The following is a 14,454-nucleotide window of genomic DNA, read 5'->3' as shown; positions in this document are numbered from 1 at the left end:
GAAATGAACGGGGGAGTCTACAGGTCCAGGTGGCGGGATTTAAAGCTGGAGAAGTGCACGGAACTCCTAAAAAGCGTTAAAAAAAAAAGCGCAAAAAACAAAGAGTTTCCAACAGAAAAATGACGCCTGAACTACAACAGAACTGAGAGGGAAAGCGCAGAGAAGCCGCGAGGACACACACAGTGACGGGATGTGGATACAGAGGGAATAAGAAGAGCCATAATGACTACATGACTGGACCAGAGAACAGCGTGGTGATGCGGGTGACAGTGCCATGGACGTCAACAGTGGCTGGAGAGGAGGAGGAAGAGGAGGAGGAAGAGGAGGGAGGAGAGGAGAGAGGGAAGCCTCCTGGACTGATGGAGGGATGCACAGGGGAAAGGTGTACAGTCATGGATGTTATTTAAGTGACTTTTACATGTAAATACTGATATTTCCTGATGGATGGATGTGTTAAGCTGCTTATTAAAACTTAAGATCTTCAATAAAAACTTTGATTTTGCTGAAACAGATAGTTTTGAACATTAAAAACTAGGCTCATAATCTTAAAAACAATCCAAATAAAATGTCACAGACAAAAAAGCCAACACATTTAGAGGAAAGGTTGATTTACATTCCTGGTTTTCATTGGTGAAATTGATTTTGATATTGAAATATAGATGTTGATTAATATACTGAGTTTTTTTGCCTGTTGAATAAATCAGTTGTGATTGGTCAGCCGCTTTGAGATGTCCCGCCCCTTAGCCTATCACGTACAATGCGTTGGAGCGCCAGCCAATAGAAGCGTGAGTGTTACAAAGTCTTGTCATTATATTCTGGAAGTAAACAAAGGAGTCCAATGGAGGTGTTTCAGGGAGTGGGCGAGGGAGGATTTAAGCCTTTGCAGACCATTTACATGCACTAAAACCTATATAACAGACTACAGGAAAGGGGAAACCCCCAAAAAGCGTCATAGGGCCCCTATATGACTTATGATATAAGACTCTCTCCCTATATTAAGTGGCAGCTGTGATCATTAACCGGATTCATCGGACAAATGTTATCCACAAACACAATGAAACAAAACAGATTTCAGGAGAGAAATAAAGAGTAAACTAAAACGCAGAAGGAAGGACATGTTGAAGAATGGACGGCTGATACCTGATGGGTGGAAAGGTGGATCAAATAAGAAGTGTGATCAAGGACACTTGGTGAACTTCTGACCAGAGCCACCAGCATGTTGTTTCTAATTCAAACTGGTCTGTGTTGTGTTTAATTACCACTGTGTCCCTCTGTTAGAGGACCCGCCACAGCTTTGGAGGCGTGTGCTCACGACGTCATTTTCCTGCGTCAGAGTCAGAAAATACTTTAATATCCATCCACCCATCTATCAATCTATATATCTATATATCTATCTATTGCAGAGACTAAGTGTGTCGGTTGCTAGGAAACACACACACACACACACACACACACACACACAATCACATATATACACAAAGACACTCCTGTCTGCCAGCCCTCCCACGCTTCAACCTTGCCTCCATTACTTCCATTTATTACCAAGGATGAAGCCAGAATTGGAGGCATATGTGTGTGTGTCCGTGTGTGTGTGTGTGTGTGTGTGTGTGTGTGTGTGTGTGTGTGTCCAAACAGCTTCTGAAAATGTCATAATAAGTGCATATTGTTGTTATGAACATTAACTTGTGTGAGTCGTCCCTGTAGCAACACATCATTAGCACAGACGTCCAGCCACATACTGTACACATCGTACTGTGAGTTAGTATTCCCCCTGATTAACATGCACACACTGAGCTGTAATGACGCACACAAATGGGTTAGTATAAAAACACTTCACATGTACATAGTATATTATAAACAGGATCTGTTCTTAATGGAGTGCTTTTGTTTAAATGTCATTTTTGATGTATTCTGGGTTAACTTAGCTTTAAATGGACAACATCAGAAGGCAGACTTGTAGTTTTGAATATTTTAAAACATAGAAACACAACAATAAATGCAATCAGTGTTTTTGATTGCGTTCATATTGAGTATTTTGATGTTTGAAAGCTTTTATTCGAGTATTCCTTCTACCTGAGATGCTGCCGAGTCTGCTCTGAACCAATGGTCAGCCGGCTGGCTCTGTTGTGATTGGTCAACCGCTTACAGATGTCCCGCCCCTTAGCCTATCACGTACAATGTGTTGGAGCGCTATAAACGCAAGTGTTAAATGATTATGTCTCTATGTCTGGAAGGAACTTTGGGATTCCAGCCTCTGCAGACCATTTACATGCACTAAAACCTATAGAACACACTGCAGGGAAGGGAAAGCCAACATTTTCCATTCTTGTTCTGTGAAAGAATAAGGGCAGCAAACAACTCACTATCATGAGAGTAAACACATTTTAATTTACTCATCTTTCTGACATTAAATCCCCTTATTTGAAGAAGCAGCTTCCTCCTAAATAGATGTAACATGTAAATATCATTCAGTTTAGTCCTTAGGTATTTCATAAATCAGGCCTCCTGGGATTAATCCAGGTGCTGTTCTGCCGACAGATTAACCGGGACAAAGTGATTTGCTCAAGTACTGGAGATTACATTTTCCCGAGAGGATGTGACCTCCAGCAGTAATCCCGTCACATGAAGTGCTAACAGCGTGCCGGAGATCTAATAAATGTGTCAGCTGTAAAACCCTCTCTCAGGTGTCCAGGATTCCTCTCAGAGATTCACAGATCCATCAGGGCTGAACATGTGCAGAAAAACCTGTGCTTATTTATACAGACGTGTGTTAAAACAGTATGATGGAGATGAGTCAGAGAAGATGAGGCATTGGCCCCTTACTTTATGACAGCCAAATTGTATTACTCAGCAGCGAAGACACAAAGAGAGCAGAGAGCGGAAAAACAACAGCACTGCTCAAATGACTCAAATCCCGTTTAAATTTCCCTTGCAAACAACCTGTTGTGGTTCTGTTGTAGCTTCACGTTCTTTGTTAAGACTTATGATGCAACGGGGCCATTAATGGGACTTTAAGCCACTGAAGACATGTTAGTGATGACCTTCACTAATCAAAGACCCAAAGCTATAAAGCTAATCCTTTTTGGAAAGTTATGAAAGGTTCAACCGTACGCAAATGTCCTTTGAAAACAACCAATTTCTTTGTTTCGATTCCCAGCTCAAAAACAAGGTCATCCATATAAAAATATCCTTTACACAACTATGTTATAGAGCGGCGCAGGAACGAATCCTAAAACCGCGAAGTGAGTTAGCATTTTAGCACTTCCGTTTCCCTCGTCTCAGAGTCAGTGGGATTTCTCCGTAGGATTTTGGAAGATAGCTCGAAATCAGGTCTGTGGTTGACATAAATTCAACAGACGGATCAGGTTTTGTTCTACGACATTAAATACATCAGCAGTGACCCCCCCCCCACCCTCCCACTGGAGATTTCTGAAGAGTTATACGTGTCTAAAGAACAATGGTTGTTAACAAGTGGCTGAATAGGACTACAGAAGTTGTCGAGGACGCCGAACACGTACACACTCCCGCTAAATTAGTTTGCCCCTCTTCTGCCTGAAAGAGAGTACCTGCGCTCTTGCAAACGCTTCAACTCGTACAATTTTGAATCTGTATTTTTGATAGTCAGTTGAAAGGATCTTAAGTTGGCGTGGCGTTGAAGTCCTACTCGTCTGTAGTTCATTTATAGCATAACGTTAGCATTTTGCTTCTGGCGATTAGATTTATGATTAGGAAATGATAAAAGTAGGGTAGACGTGTGGAGATTATCCGGCTGAGCAAACCGTGCATTCATCACACAGGTTCAGTTTCCACTGATATTATTTTTTACAATATTCCAAAATCCTATGGAGAAATTGCATTGCTTTTTTTGTCGAGGGAACCCAAGCGCAGCTAACTTCCAGGTCGGCCTACAAAAATACATCATCCCTGCACCAATTTATTGGGCTTCAAATAAAAACAGCCCCATCAGTCTTTATCTCAATTCCTGACACCTCGGTTAGCCTTTATTATTCACATTTGCAAGCACGGTCTTTAAGAACACATTAAAATCTGGTTTGACTTGCATGGAAACACATCACCACACCACTCCTATGGTGTGTGATAGTGCGCTTATCCTCGGATCAGGGGAGAACTGGTTCCAGACCCACTGCAGTCAGCATGTCCCGGGCAAGACACTTCACCCTAAAGTTGCTCTTTTGGGGATTGTCCACAGTGTTGAATGTATGAATGTATTCGGGGGGGGGGGGGATCTCCTTCTCCCCTCCCCATATCAGGTATCTTCTTTTAACTATGATACCAATCGGACTTTAACCTTAATACACTATTTTACTGCTGAAATCAGTCATGAAAAGTTTTAAGAGGAGCTGACACATCAAGCTGCTCTATCGATCAGGTCTGAGGTTGTCCAGGTTAACCAGTGTAGGTGGATAACCACTGAAGGGCTTTTTCAAACAACACTGGAGGACTGTCATAAATAGATCTGTTACCAGAATCCGTAACATCAGTCAGCTGTGCCGTGTGGAAGAGTCTCTGTAACATTTTGATGTGAGGTGACTCAATCGTTTCACAGTCGGCTTGCAGGAAATCCAGACTCCCACTCTGACAACTCCTCCGGACCAGTTGCCTTCACTGACCTAATCTACAAAAATAACCTAACACTTCTGCGACTGCAAAGGGAAGTCTGAATCTCTTGGATGCGTCTTCTCTCTCAGCCCGTAACATCTACAGTAAATTCTACTTTGGGAAAACATATTGGCTTCTTGGATTGGATTCTTTCCACTTTCCATTCTTAGTAAAGTTTTACCGAGCACCAATAGATGAGAGTAAGAACTACGTCACTTCCTGGCAAAATTAAGGTCCCGCCCACTTTTGGGGAAAACATTCGCTTTCATTTGAATGGTGGTCAATACAGATTCTGAAGTTTTCGGCAATCAAGATAACCACGCCGTATTTAATCTACAAAAAGGAAACTGAAAAATCTATGGAGAGTTTCCTTAGCTTCAAATATGTGTAGTTCTGCAACATGCCAGGTAAGGGCAGAAAGATCCTTCATTGGACACTGGATTCTGGCTCCAAAGGCAAGTCAATACCCATCCTCCCCCATTATGAACAGCATAAATGAACATGTATGCAGGGTATAACACACCCTGGTGCAAAAAACAAGTCAAAACCCATTGATATTTATAGCAATTGACAGCCTTTTACAAACCTTCCCCCATTCATAACAACCCCACCCCTAACCCTCAACCATTCACATGGTTTTAAAGCTTGAAGCTGAACATAATGTGGGCTTTTTGAGTGGCTTCCATCATGGGGTGCTATGTGTCTGCTCTTCCACCTCACTCCTTACCTCCACTGACGTTTCATCACTTTGACTTTAATTGGATTGGCTGTGTGTTACGTGGAGTCATCATCACCAAGATGAGAAAATTGGGCATTTTATAACGGGGGTCAATGGGTATTAACTTGCTTTTGAGCATGGGTCAAGTGGGCTATCGAGGAACCTGAATGAAAAGGATGCTCACCAGTTCTGCTTGATTGAGGTTCACCAGGAGTGCAGGGAGCCAATTTATTTCCTCTAAGAAGTGCACACACAAGTCAACAAGATCATGATGATCGGAGCAACCTATGTGAAGCTTCACCAAGACTTTTCAGGTCAACTTCACGTCCACATTTAAAAGAGTTTATGCTACTGCAACAATAACCATTGTAAAGTCTCACCCCTTGAGGAACAGCAAAAGGCTGAAGTGTTTAAAGGAACTCTCGCCTGACTAAAAAACGGTTAATTTTCTTCGCTCTCACAATAGATTAAGAACAGGTTTGAAAAATGTTCTTGAAATCATGGACGGGATTAATCGGGACTACAAAAGTAAACATATTCCCAAAGAGTCGGAGTCTGTAACCCTGTGGATTTACTTTATGGATTTCCATCTCAATTGCTTTATCTACTGTATTTATTGGCCTTACATTTGTCCTAAAGTACCGGAAAGTAATTAGGTAACTTTACTTTTATATATCCCACCTTCCAACCATAACTGACAAACAGTATCCAATCCACATTTAAAAAGTGCTGCACATGAATACAAAAAAAGCAGCTGACATACATCGAGACAAAACCAACATAAAACACAAGACGATAAAACCATACTTAAAGCCACAGACGGAAAACTCTCATACATGATGCAAGAACAATACCAAACACAAGAAAATAAAAACCCATAATTCAAAAGCACCGACTGATGAGTCTCATACGTGGTCTGCGAAAGCACGGGAGAATAAGTGGGGTCTTCAAACGAGTGGAAGCGAAGTGGGAGCAAGTCTGACCAGAACATCCAGGTTCCAGAACGGCATATTTCCGGAAGCTGTCGGCCAACTTTACACCATAAACACAACCGATTCAGCCAACCCTGCAGGTGATGTGCATTAGGGCAATAGAGTAGTTGTTTTTAATGCACTTGAAGCACTTTATTATGCTGGGTCGTTTCATTTTGATGGTAATTTCCACTTCAGGCGCTGTTTTTATTCACGGTGCTGGATTCCATTTACCTGTTGCTATCGTTTTAATCTCTAAATAACAAACGGCTCATTCTGAATTACAGACCGCTACATATTAGGAGGTGTGTGTGTGTGTGTGTGTGTGTGTGTGTGTGTGTGTGTGTGTGTGTGTGTGTGTGTGTGTGTGTGTGTGTGTGTGTGTGTGTGTGTCACATCCCCTGGAACAGTACATTCAGCTCAAGAGATTGCAGGTCAGACAATAAGCAAACCTGTTGCCATGGAGATCCGTATAACAGAAACAGTAGTGTGTGTGTGTGTGTGTGTGTGTGTGTGTGTGTGTGTGTGTGTGTGTGTGTGTGTGTGTGTGTGTGTGGTTATTATCCTGTCAGAGCTGCACTTCAATCAGAGGCCTCTCTCCCCTTAAAAAAACCCAACATGGTCCGTGTGATTGAATCACGTGGGTCAGGTGATCACCCGCCGAGAACAAACAGCCAGCTATCTGATTATCTGCCAATTAGACGGTTTAAATTGACCCTCGTCCACATGGGCCATGCACCAGGGTAGAAATCAATTGCAAATAGGCAAAAAACAGGAATAAAAAAAAAGGAGAATTCACCAGAGTGGATACTTTGAAGTTGAATCCAAAATTGGGAAAAATGCAGCTCCAAAATCAAGTAAAAGCAAAATAAAAACAAGAGTTTTGCTTGTAATAAGTAAAACAAACTGCCAACAGAACAGGTGAATATTTGCATGGTGAGATCTCTGGAGATAAGGTTGTATTTAGATAAATTAGAACCTGTTATTAGCTGGAATGACTTATTTTGACGCAGGATCAGGAAATAAGTCACAAAATAAGCCGAAAATGCTCAAAGGTTTTCCATTTTCTGATGTTAGTAATAAAAACCTAAGAGAACACGAAAAACAAGACCCTATATCTCACTGCATTGTTACTTCTTAGCTTATATTAAGTGTAAAGACATATTCCGACTAGATATTAAACAAATATACTTCGACAGATTTTTTTACAGTGTGGTTAGGGAGTCCTTCGTTAGTGTATGGTATCTTTTCTAAAATATTCTTGGTGTCAAAATCCAATTAGAGGGTTTTTCTGGGTGTCTATCACAGCCTGTACAAACAACAATGGACATAGAAAGCGTGACATAAAGCATTGGTTTGTAAACTGGAGATTTGGCCTTTTCGTCTTGTTTTTTCTGTGATATCAGAGGGTGGAACAAAGCACAACTGATGACGGGACAATACATTTTCAGCCCAGTTCATGATGTGGGACACGACCAGGTCCTAAAGCACACCCTGTTTTATCGTCCATTTAACTTGAAGCCGAGGATTGAAACCACAAACGTATTACTAACATGTTTACTGATGTTGTAGATAAAGGGAGAAGGGCATCGTTTTCATAGACTTCTATACATTCAGACTTTACTGCAAACAGGGGAGAGAAAATGCAAGTCACATTGGCTTCTTTTTTTTTAGGCCCAGAGATTGATGTTGGTACCTAATTGTAATTAGTTAAAATCCTGTTGGCTATTCAATTTAAGTGAAGAGCCAAATTATTTAATAAAACGACTGACCAATCAGCTGCTGATCCAGACATCAGTCAAGTAGACATCCAATTAATTACCAATCAAACAAAACCACTTTTTAGCCTATACAAACTTAATTATCCACAAGTCATCCATCAATTAACTAATTATCCAATCAAGCGACTGTGGCTACAAGAATAGCGTTTTAGACATGCAACAGCCAAACAAGAAATCAGCCAATCAGCCAATGAAAGAGCAGCTCAGCCGATCACATGGTCTGTAAATCAATCAGCTGAAACGACATGTGACCCGTCAAGTAATTAAAGCAATTCTTCAATTCAATCCAATAAATCAGCCTTCCCTGCAGCCAATCAGATAATCAATCAAGTCTTTTCTACATCGCAGTAGCAGTTGTTCTGAAAGTGAAACCATTAGTATGAGGCCTCAAAACTGTCTCTACTGAGGCTCGATAGTAACTGTGAGACATTAACAGACACAGTTTGATCCCTGCATCCATCTGTGGGTCCAGAACTCTGCAGGACTTGAAGCCAACAGAACTTCAGTGCTCTGCTGGTGTGAAAACACATCGACTGAGAGAGTGGAGACACTGGACCACAGTGAGGGACATCGATGAAACCATGTGAATAAGGTTGCAAATTAACTTTGAAATGGTTCAGACCTGACTAAAAGTGGGACAGGACTCAATCAGATCTGAGCTTTAATATCCAGAACTAAAATGTGGCTTAAAACATTAAAACATGCACGTGAAAAAGTTGCTGTTCTACCTTTTTTCTCTGCCTTTGTCACAGGTTTGAAGGTAAGGGTAAAAAACCGAGGAGGCAGCTTAACTTAAGGCGAGCTTTATTAAAATAAAAGCCGTTTCCTAAATGAACACAGGAAAAGTTCAACAAAAAAAAAGTAGCAACCAAAGGAACGAGTGACCTACCGCGAAGAAGTAGGAGACAACAGGCAGACCAGGGGAATCCAAAGACAAGAGGAACCAGGGACCAGACGGCGACCGAACCAGGAGCGAAAGGGAGGACAAGGCTAAATACACAGGAGGGTAATCACAGGACGAGACACAACTGGGGAGGGGAGGAGAAACAGAGGGGCAACAGGTGAATACAATCAGACACAGGAGGGAAACTACAGACAGGAAGTAAAGGGAAACATTTCAAAATAAAACTGAAAAATAGACAGGCCTTGTTCGCCTACACTAAGAAGGTATTTGTGTTTGATTGATTATTAGTTTTAGTCCAAAGTCTCAGGTTTTATAAAGGATCTCTGCAGCAATTCGATCCCAACCTTTGCAGCCCACAAGTCGAAGTGTCCTTGAGCAGGATACTTAAACTTAAGTTGCTCCCAAATGCACGTCTATGGTATTGAAGTGTATTTATTTAGCTTTCAATATGCACAAGCTTGTTCAGTTTGTTTTCTTTTTTGGGTTAATACAACTATGATCTGTTGTACCATCCAATTGTTTGTAGTTCTGCATCAGGTCTTTTAAAAATAGCTGAACTATTGTTTGTAGTTTTTCCAGCTCATACACATTTTACACCGGAGAAAGAAGCACTTAGCGATCTGCATTGCTCTTGATGGAACTACCAATCAAATAGAGGCCTTAATATTAGCTCAAGTCTTAATATAAAGCAGTAAAATGCATGAAAGCTGCAGGCATATTAACCCAAAAAAAGCATCATATAATAGTCAAACTCTAACAGAGAATACCTTCCAAAGCAAAATGTAACACCGAGTTACACAATCTGTTAAATAAATCAGACAAAAAAGAAACTGTTATTTAAACGTCTGACTTTTCACATGAGAGTGACTCCAACAAGCTCACCACAGCGATCAGATGCTCTGCAACACCTCACTCACACACACACACACACACACACACACACACACACACACACACACACACACACACACACACACACACACACACACACACACACACACACACACACACACACACACACACACACACACACACACACACACACACACACACACGGCTCAGTTACTCTCAGTTATTCACACGCCATTGTGGAAACGCTAGCACACACTGTTCATTCACACTCATACATCACTTAAGCTCAACACACACACACACACACACACACACACACACACACACACACACACACACACACACACACACACACACACACACACACACACACACACGTACGAACACCACTTTGACAGATTTGACACCCACCACCCGTTGTTACATTTTTACAGCCCCCTCCTCCCTCCATGGGTGCTATTCCCGTCACCGTGGGGTGTGCGAGATGCGGCGAAGTGCTAAAAAGCCGCCGTCTCTTCCCAGTAAACTTGCTGTCGTTGTTGTATGTTGTTGTGCAAATGTTTTGAGCGGAAGTTTGCCGACGGTGCAGCGAGGCGAGGTACAACAGTGTTCAGAGGGCAGCGGCGGGAGGGGCTGCGCCACGGGAAACCGACGAACGTGTCAGCGCGCGGGTCACAGGCCACGCCTCCCGCATGGTGCAGTTTGTCTTAATTACTTTCACATTCTCTGAAACTCTACCTCACTTTCACAACACAATAAAAACACAGACACAGACACTTCACTCTGAAGCCATGTGTGTTTGTTCCTTTCCAAGAGACGGACAACAATACCCTTCTGCTGACGACTGGTTGGCTCTACTGCACTCTGCTACAGCTCTACAACTAAAACTTGTAAATGGACTGCAGTTATATTTCTTTGCAACCCTTCAAGGTGCTTTTATAGCATTCACACACTTCCATGCAGAGGCAGGGGCTACCATAAGAGCATTCACACACCGTTGGCCATCAGGAGCAACTTGGGGTGAAGCATCTTGACCAAGGATACATACTTACCACTCACCTGCCGAGCAACCACTCTACCTTACATCCATAGTCACCCACATGTGCAACTGGAATAGCTATTAGGGAATATTTTTGCTTTGGTAGTTAACCTTTGACACAGCTCATCATGTTCTCTTTCCTCTGTCTCTGCTGTTGCCAGTTTCTGACTAAGCACAAGCTGCCATAAGATAGTTTATTGTTCATGGACGTCTAGAAGCTCTCCTTATCTGGAACGTAGGTTTGCTGGCGTACATTCTTTCCCATGGACGACAGCCTTAGTTAGATTCAGGGTCCATATTTGTTGAGTCTCGCTGATGAGGAATGTTGATCAAACACTCTGAACTGGTTAAAACCTCGGATTGCAGAAGAGATCTTCAGAATTGGTCGCTGTGTCAACTCGTGGAAGCAGCAAATTGTCCATTCTCCGGCTGTTAACTTCATAACAAACCTTCGGTGTTTGCCATCAGCTCTCCCCTGTGTCTCTCTGAGTTTCGTCTCCATTGCTTCAGAAGATCACAGAAAGTGCCATGGCATCGTTCCTTTCCGCAAACCACTGAGGCATTGAAGTGATGAAGCACAATGAGAGGACTGCAGAGCATGTGGTATGTTAGAGATCAATATGGAAAGTATGTGCCATGGATTTCACCCAGGAGAAGTTTGTGTCTAGACGTCACGGAGGCACACTAAATGTAGGAGCCAAAATGCTTATTTAGCTTATTATGTTTGTTATTATCCTTATTGGTTTAGGCTGCACACATTAATATTTAGTCACTGTCTTTTTTCTTTTTAAAGAGGTTGATTTGGCTTTTTCCGGTGACTGTTTACTCTTGCTTTAGGTTAGTTTCTTTATTAAACATCCAAAAACAAGAACTTCAGCATAGACTTTTATTCAGAAAGAGTCACAGTTTTGTCGCCACAGCTGCTTAAACGTTACCAATAATGCCTCACGTTTCTGCAAGCGTGATGTAGAGCTGATACAAAAAGTTTACACGCAGGGACGGATTAAGAGTCATTCGGCCCCTGGGCCTGTGACCTAACCCTAACCCTAACCCTAACCCCCCCCCAAAAAGAAGCGCCACGCTAACTTCACCACAAATCAGCGGTGTTAAAGGTTGCGCCAAAAGCACAGTCGAATTTTAATTCAAGTCAAAGAACACACATAAGCACATAAGTCAAAAATAAGCAGGCACAATGCAAGGGGCCCAAACCCCTACATCACACAGATCACATCACCCATAAGAAAACTGCTTGAAATCATGCATCGTCATCAAGGCTTGACAGTATTCTAACCTTCGAGGGGGGGCCAGCTTGCAAAAGGTTGGGAACCCCTGCTTTATGGTATATCCTACCCCATTCTAACGGATTTAAGGGCCCTTTCCCGATATTAGGGATGAATAACATTGATAGGCTGTGGTTCAGGGGCACTATATGACCTATCATATGCCATTCTATTTCATTTGGGGGGGGGGGGGCTTTAACGTATGAGGGATGAATTAATTACACAACCCGTGGCATATGATTGAGGGGCCCTATTGAGATATATTACATAATGTATGTAATGTAACCAATGTTATGGCTTCAGGGCCCCCTTGGCCCTTGGGCCGCTGGGCCTGGGCCCGGTAGGCCCGTGCAGTAATCCATCCTTGTTTACACGTGACAATTATTTTTGGACATTGTCATTTAGGAACCTTTGTCACCAATAACGTTCATATTAGCGTCTGATTCTGACTTCCACACTTCCACCATTTGGATAAGTGAGTTGTCACACCTGTCTGATGTGAAGCTGGTGAGTGAAATATTCATAACACTGACAGGCAAGATGGAGAAAACACACACGCACGTGCACACACACACACGGCGCTGCTAGGGCGCTGCTCATCTCTTCTGCAGGCTAAATGCTATGCTTATTTTGCTACTTGCATAACTCTCACTAATCTCACACACAACTGAGGTTTGAAGAGTTGCATTATGGGTAATGTTTGGACAAGGATGGAGAGTATTTGGAGCAAAATAAAATGGTAACCATATGATTGTACTACCTCAAATTTGATCATGTTTTACTATCTTAGCTTAGTGTGCTAACAGGCTAGCTTGTTTAAATGTAGTCAAAATATCGATAAGACTCTTTGTTTTTTTTCAAACAGTTCTTGGCATTTCTGATCCTTTTTACTATTTAACAACACAACTAATGCAGGTATTCTAATTAACCAACACACATCACATTGTATTTCACAATGTTTTGCTTGGCATCGTGCTATATCCTCCGAGTTAATCAGCTAGCTGTACAGATGCGGAGATGTTGTCGTGATAATTCAATCACTATTCTCTCCTCAAGGCAACAACAACAACACATTTCCAACTCTAACCTACGGGCACACACACACACACACGCACACACACCATCAGGTGACGCTGACGCCCGCTCCTACATGCTAGCTGTTTCCCCGGTGAGTTTTATGTAAATATTGACAAGCGTCGACGCCTGCAGTCGCCGTGCAGGAGCTGTCAGCTTCCATGTTTCATTTCCTTCGACATATGTTGATGAACAAGAGGATGGAGGTGGCGCTGCAAAAGGTGACACGTCTCTGCAAGTGAATTTATCTTGTGGTGAAACCTGTCAATTTGGTTTAGAGCGGTTTAAGAAAAGACAAGCCACCTCTGTAGAGCATTGTGTTTGAGTTGTTTCAAAGACTGCGGTGGAAGTTTACAACCTGGAGTCATGTTTACCTGTCACATATTATAGAAAAAGGCAGAAGGCTTGTGTGGTTGTTTTTATTCAAACATGACAACAGAGATTCTGAACCAATGTTTGAAGAAGATGCATTAATCACTCTACCATTTATGCCCATTTTAATTGACACAATTGAATGCTTTCTTTTGTTTTGGACTGTAACATATGACATCTTATGGACTAAACAATGTTAAATACTAAGAGAAATGATTAAATATTCATCATGTGAGTGACTGGTTATCCTGGTTGTAGCTGCAAAGTCTGATAAATAGCAAACAGATAAGGTAAATAAAGAATAATACACTGGATTTAAGTTCCTAAGAGATGAATAACTGATAATGTTTTTTGGTCTCGTACATTTTATTTCCATGACTCAAATGTGATCATTTAAAACGGATATTTGGGCATCGTTGGCTTTCTGTATCAACATTTATCTACCGCAGAGGGCTTTGGAGAGACTCTCCAACCAGTGACAGTGTTATGCACTCAAACACTTGACAAGAGATACTCATACATAATACATTTACTACAAACAAGTTGAGTTAGAGCCCGAAAAGTTTTGTAAATCTGACAGATCAGCAGCAAATCGTTTTTTAATTGATCCTTTTTGGGGGGGATTTCCCCACATTTGGGTGGCTTTAAATGTCTTGGTGGAATATATTTTCAGTCTGTTTTGGACCCCAATTGTTCCCTATACCTCAACAAATAGAGGTTACCATAATAATAGCCAAAAGGCAGACATTGACAAAGATATCCTCATTTAAACAAAGCTGCAACTCTCAATGGTTTGTGATACAAAGACTTGAGTCAAACACCTCATCTTTAATCTCATGATGT

General features: G+C 41.9%; 1 protein-coding gene across 1 annotated transcript in view; it reads right to left on the bottom strand.

Annotated features, from left to right (window-relative positions):
• Nucleotides 1–9,044, bottom strand: part of prkd1 (protein kinase D1) — a 46,709-nt gene extending 37,665 nt beyond the window's left edge. Inside the window, exon 1 of the mRNA XM_063908054.1 lies at nucleotides 8,980–9,044. The gene's annotated coding sequence lies outside the window, so the exon portion shown is untranslated. The remainder of the gene's footprint in view (nucleotides 1–8,979) is intronic.
• Between the last annotated feature and the right edge of the window lie 5,410 nt (nucleotides 9,045–14,454).

The sequence above is a fragment of the Eleginops maclovinus genome, chromosome 19 (assembly GCF_036324505.1).
Source record: "Eleginops maclovinus isolate JMC-PN-2008 ecotype Puerto Natales chromosome 19, JC_Emac_rtc_rv5, whole genome shotgun sequence".
NCBI classification, from domain to species: Eukaryota; Metazoa; Chordata; class Actinopteri; order Perciformes; family Eleginopidae; genus Eleginops; species Eleginops maclovinus.
This window is presented reverse-complemented; position numbering and strand designations above follow the sequence as displayed.